This window comes from Phyllobates terribilis, unplaced genomic scaffold (genome assembly GCF_046119375.1).
Source record: "Phyllobates terribilis strain yellow unplaced genomic scaffold, ASM4611937v1 Scaffold_124__1_contigs__length_5142088, whole genome shotgun sequence".
Classification (NCBI taxonomy): Eukaryota; Metazoa; Chordata; class Amphibia; order Anura; family Dendrobatidae; genus Phyllobates; species Phyllobates terribilis.
The window spans coordinates 4855481-4861407 of NW_027362884.1; the positions used below are offsets into that span (position 1 = coordinate 4855481).

General features: G+C 45.8%; 1 pseudogene; it reads right to left on the reverse strand.

The window, feature by feature from the left end:
* Positions 1 to 1773: 1773 nt before the first annotated feature.
* LOC141203311 (U2 spliceosomal RNA) lies at positions 1774 to 1876 on the reverse strand (annotated as a pseudogene).
* Positions 1877 to 5927: the final 4051 nt, after the last annotated feature.

Sequence of the window (5927 nt, forward strand, 5' to 3'; positions counted from 1 at the left end):
ATTATGGAGCATAACAATCTCACATGGGCGCTGACATCGCTGTAATGTCGCCAGTTTGGGAGGTAAATATACATTTTTGTTCTTTCACACAGGGACTACAGCATTTAAAAAGGGGTTGTCTAATTAGTGGATTAGTGGACGACCCTTTTAATGTTAAAACAAATCGTCCACTTTAGACAATCCTTTTTCCTTAGACAGGTCCCCTGATGATAAGCTGATCACATTGGGGTCCTGTTGGGTTGGACGGCCAGTGATCACCTAGAATCCAGAAGGGAATGTTTTATGCTTTACTTAATTAAAAAACTACACAGACTCATGTATTTGCTCAGCTCTGTATTCCAGTTCCAGCTGAAATACTGACCAACTGCATTTTCCCCTAATCATCCCCTATGCCACAATCAGAAATAGATCACAGGATCCAGTCATGGCCACCAATTGTTCTTCATGTTGTACCATTGCAACCTTCATGAGTTTATGCTTCTCAGAAGTGAAACCAACAAGCTCTATACTGTAAAAACAATGAGCTAACTGTTTAAAAATGAGTTCTAAGAAGTAACGTTTCTCCATGCGGAGAGCGACATGCTAAGCACGTCAAGGTGAGGAGACTTTTCGAGCCGCAATGCTCCTCTGGGAAATATGCAAATTATCTCTTCAGAGAGGAAGAGAACTAGAACTCCAGTACCACCTATTGGAAGTAGAGAATGAGATTTCTAAACTCTCAGTCACACGTTGCATATTTTTCCTGCGTTTTTTAAATCTGCAGCTTGTCAATTCTTTCAGGGGTTTTCCAACATTTTTCCCCCATTGAAATGAATTAAAGTAAAACAAAACAATTAAAAATACTGCAGCGTTTTTCCTGCTGCCACTCTGGTTTTTGAGGTAGAAAAAAAATGCTTTAAAAATGCAACATGTGAACATACTCTTATCCTGCTTGTGTTCTAGTTGGACATAAAAGAGAACGGCCATAGTAATATGGAGACGTAATTAATTCTATGGTGTTTCCACTTTCAGTATTGCTCGGTGTCATCTATTTGTGTAGGGCTGCCCATTTAAGATTCTATCACTAGATTCCATTCTATTATGACATCACAGCTCCCAGTCACTACTTATAGAATGTACGCAGGGTCACGGGTGCCTTTCTTGGCTTCATAGTGATTGATAGCTCTTGCAGTTTTTCGCTATGGCTGAATTTCTTCTGGTTAATATTCAGGTAGGAACACTATTGGGGATTCTTATCAACAATCACCCTGACACTGCGCTTCTACTGCCTGATGGCGTCCTCAGCTTCATTCACCGGCTGGTGATGGAGCTAGTAAATAACTGCCTGACCAAATACTACCAAGGTCATCTAACGTCAGAGTATCTGACGGATTTACCTTAGAACTTTAGGACATTACTACAGCAGGTAAGCGGCGGACGCTCCACACAAATGTTCTCCATAATATTAGATATATTCTTTGTTTTTTTGTCTTTTTTCATATGTGTATGGGACATTTGCATGTTGGGGCTCATACAGTATATATAGAGAGGCTATGTGGAGCTCTTACTATGTATAGGAGGCTGAGTTTGGCGACTCATACTGTATTTAGGGGGCTATGTGAGGCCTCATAGTTAATATGTCAGCATATTTAATTCTACTCAATATTACATTATACAGTTAAAAGTGTAGCAGCTGATAACAAGGCCACTGACTAGGTATACGGTGTATGTGCAGCGGTGTAGCAAAGGACAAATGCATTATTGCAGCTTATCTCAGGAAGGAAGGGATAGATAGATAGGTAACAGTATAATACAATATATTGGTAAAAGCAAAAGCACATATACTAAATGAGAACAAATACTACACTTGATGTTAGCCAAAAGGCCGAGAAGCGATAACCTGAATTGGTTTTGGCCTATGACTGCACCCTGGCTTCAAGAAGGCAACCATTGTAGGGATAGGGACAAAGACTCCCCTTAGGAGGACATGTTGTTCATCAATAGTCATCTTAAAACCCACAACTTTACTGCTTGTTGCAGCTGCAGTCCACGCATGCATTTTTAATCTGCATGAGTCTGCCTATTTTCAAACATTCTCCCCTCCCCCGCCAATGTCCCATGCACCTGCCGACAAGGGGATGGGGAGAGGATAACTAATTAGTGAACAAACAAGCAGCGGTCCACCTTCTTCCTAGTCTGCAGGCTCCCTGCAGACTGTAGCTGACTGCAGCAGCACAGCCAGATAAAGGCCAGGAGCCCATTATGACACGTGCAATGATGTTCCATTCTTCCATTCTTGCATTATTCTATTGTTCCATTGTCTCATTCTCTTGCATTATTCCATTGTTCCATTCAGTCATTACATCTATTGCAAGCAATCTATCTGCCTGGGTGAAAACCAATAGGATGCTCTGATTGACAGACATAGCTAGCACTTTAAAACAACATCTCAGACCAAACTTTTTTTTATCTTTTTTTCATCCACAGATAGAAAATTAAAGAAGTCAGTGCTGCACCAGAGGGAGCCAGCATTTCACTAAAAAAATCGTAACGGCCCCCACATTTTTTTTAAATGCGTGGTACTCAGCAACACCCAACTGATGGGACAGTTGAATTAAAAGAGTAGCAGCTGATAACAAGGTCACTGATTAGGTATATGGTGTATGTGCAAAGGTGTAGCATAGGACAAATGCATTATTGCAGCTTATCTCAGAAAGGAAGGGATAGATAGATAGATAGATAGATAGATAGATAGATAGATAGATTGGATGGATGGATGGATGGAGGGGCATATACACCTACCCAGGATGGATGGATGGATGGCGGGGCATATACACCTACCCAGGATGGATGGTTGGGGCATATACACCTACCCAGGATGGATGTATGTATGGATAGAGGGGCATATACACCTACCGAGGATGGATGGATGAATGGAAAAGCATATACATCTACCCAGGATGGATGGCTGGAGGGGCATTTACACCTACCCAGGATGGATGGATGAAGGGGCATAAACACCTACCCAGGATGCATGGATGGACGCATGGGGCTGAAGGGGGGGCAGGCTGGACACGTGGGGACATGGATGGACGCATGGGGATGAAGGGGGGGCACGCTGGACACGTGCGGACATGGATGGACGCATGGGGCTGAAGGGGGGGGCAGGCTGGACACGTGGGGACCTGGATGGATGCATGGGGCTGAAGGGGGGGCAGGCGGAACATGTGGGGACATGGATGGATGCATGGGGCTGAAGGGGGGGCAGGCTGGACACGTGGGGACATGGATGGACGCATGGGGCTGAAGGGGGTGGCAGGCTGGACACAGTAGAACATGGATGGATGAATGGGGCTGAAGGGGAGGCAGGCTGGACACGTGGGGACATGGATGGACGCATGGGGCTGAAGGGGGGCAGGCTGGACACGTGGGGACATGGATGGACCAATGGGGCTGAAGGGGGGGCAGGCTGGACACGTGGGGACATGGATGGACGCACGGGGCTGAAGGGGGGCAGGCTGGACACGTGGGGACCTGGATGGACGCATGGGGCTGAAGGGGGAGCAGGCTGGACACGTGGAGACATGGATGGACGCATGGGGCTGAAGGGGGAGCAGGCTGGACACGTGGGGACATGGATGGACGCATGGGGCTGAAGGGGGGGCAGGATGGACACGTGGGGACATGGATGGATGCATGGGGCTGAAGGGGGGGCAGGCTGGGCACGTGGGGACATGGATGGCCGCATGGGGCTGAAGGGGGGGCAGGCTGGACACGTGGGAACCTGGATGGACGCATGGGGCTGAAGGGGGGGCAGGCTGGACATGTGGGGACCTGGATGGACGCATGGGGCTGAAGGGGGGCAGGCTGGACACGTGGGTACATGGATGGACGCATGGGGCTGAAGGGGGGGCAGGCTGGACACGTGGGGACCTGGATGGATGCATGGGGCTGAAGGGGGGGCAGGATGGACACGTGGGGACCTGGATGGACGCATGGGGCTGAAGGGGGGCAGGCTGGAAACGTGGGGACCTGGATGGATGCATGGAGATGAAGGGGGGCAAGCTGGACATGTGGGGACCTGGATGGACGCATGGAGGTGAAGGGGGGCAAGCTGGACACGTGGGGACCTGGATAGATATATGGGGTGGGGTGGGATACATATATGGGGGGGGTTAGGATGGATATATATAAATCAAAACTGTTATATATACAGTACAGACCAAAAGTTTGGACACACCTTCTCATTTAAATATTTTTCTGTTTTTTCATGACTATGAAAATTGTACATTCACCCTGAAGGCATCAAAATTATGAATTAACACATGTGGAATTATATACTTAACAAAAAAGTGTGAAACAACAGAAAATATGTCTTATATTCTAGGTTCTTCAAAGTAGCCACCTTTTGCTTTGATGACTGCTTCGCACACTCTTGGCATTCTCTTGATGAGCTTCAAGAAGTAGTCATCGGAAATGGTCTTCCAACAATCTTGAAGGAGTTCCCAGAGATGCTTAGCACTTGTTGGCCCTTTTGCCTTCACTCTGCGGTCCAGCTCACCCCAAACCATCTCGATTGGGTTCAGGTCTGGTGACTGTGGAGGCCAGGTCATCTGTCGTAGCACCGCATCACTCTCCCTCTTGGTCAAATAGCCCTTACACAGCCTGGAGGTGTGTTTGGGGTCATTGTCCTGTTGAAAAATAAATGATGATCCAACTAAACGCAAACCGGATGGAATAGCATGCCGCTGCAAGATGCTGTGGTAGCCATGCTGGTTCAGTATGCCTTCAATTTTGAATAAATCCCCAAAAGTGTCACCAGCAAAGCACCCCCACACCATCACACCTCCTCCTCCATGCTTCAAGGTGGGAAACAGGCATGTAGAGTCCATCCGTTCACCTTTTCTGCGTCGCACAAAGACACGTTGGTTGGAACCAAAAATCTCAAATTTGGACTCATCAGACCAAAGCACAGATTTCCACTTGTCTAATGTGCATTCCTTGTGCTCTTTAGCCCAAACAAGACTCTTCTGCTTGTTGCCTGTCCTTAGCAGTGGTTTCCTAGCAGCTATTTTACCATGAAGGCCTGCTGCACAAAGTCTCCTCTTAACAGTTGTTGTAGAGATGTGTCTGCTGCTAGAACTCTGTGTGGCATTGACCTGGTCTCTAATCTGAGCTGCTGTTAACCTGCGATTTCTGAGACTGGTGACTCGGATAAACTTATCCTCAGAAGCAGAGGTGACTCTTGGTCTTCCTTTCCTTGGGCAGTCCTCATGTGAGCCAGTTTCTTTGTAGCGCTTGATGGTTTTTACAACTGCACTTGGGGACACTTTCAAAGTTTGCCCAATTTTTCGGACTGACTGACCTTCATTTCTTAAAGTAATGATGGCCACTCGTTTTTCTTTACTTAGCTGCTTTTTTCTTGCCATAATACAAATTCTAACAGTCTATTCAGTAGGACTGTCAACTGTGTATCCACCTGACTTCTGCACAACACAACTGATGGTCCCAACCCCATTTATAAGGCAATAAATCCCACTTATTAAACCTGACAGGGCACACCTGTGAAGTAAAAAACATTTCCGGTGACTACCTCTTGAAGCTCATCAAGAGAATGCCAAGAGTGTGCAAAGCAGTCATCAAAGCAAAAGGTGGCTACTTTGAAGAACCTAGAATATAAGACATATTTTCAGTTGTTTCACACTTTTTTGTTAAGTATATAATTCCACATGTGTTAATTCATAGTTTTGATGCCTTCAGTGTGAATGTACAATTTTCATAGTCATGAAAATACAGAAAAATCTTTAAATGATAATGTGTGTCCAAACTTTTGGTCTGTACTGTATATATATATATATATATATATATATATATATATATATATATATATATGATATACAGTACAGACCAAAAGTTTGGACACACCTTCCCATTTAAAGATTTTTCTG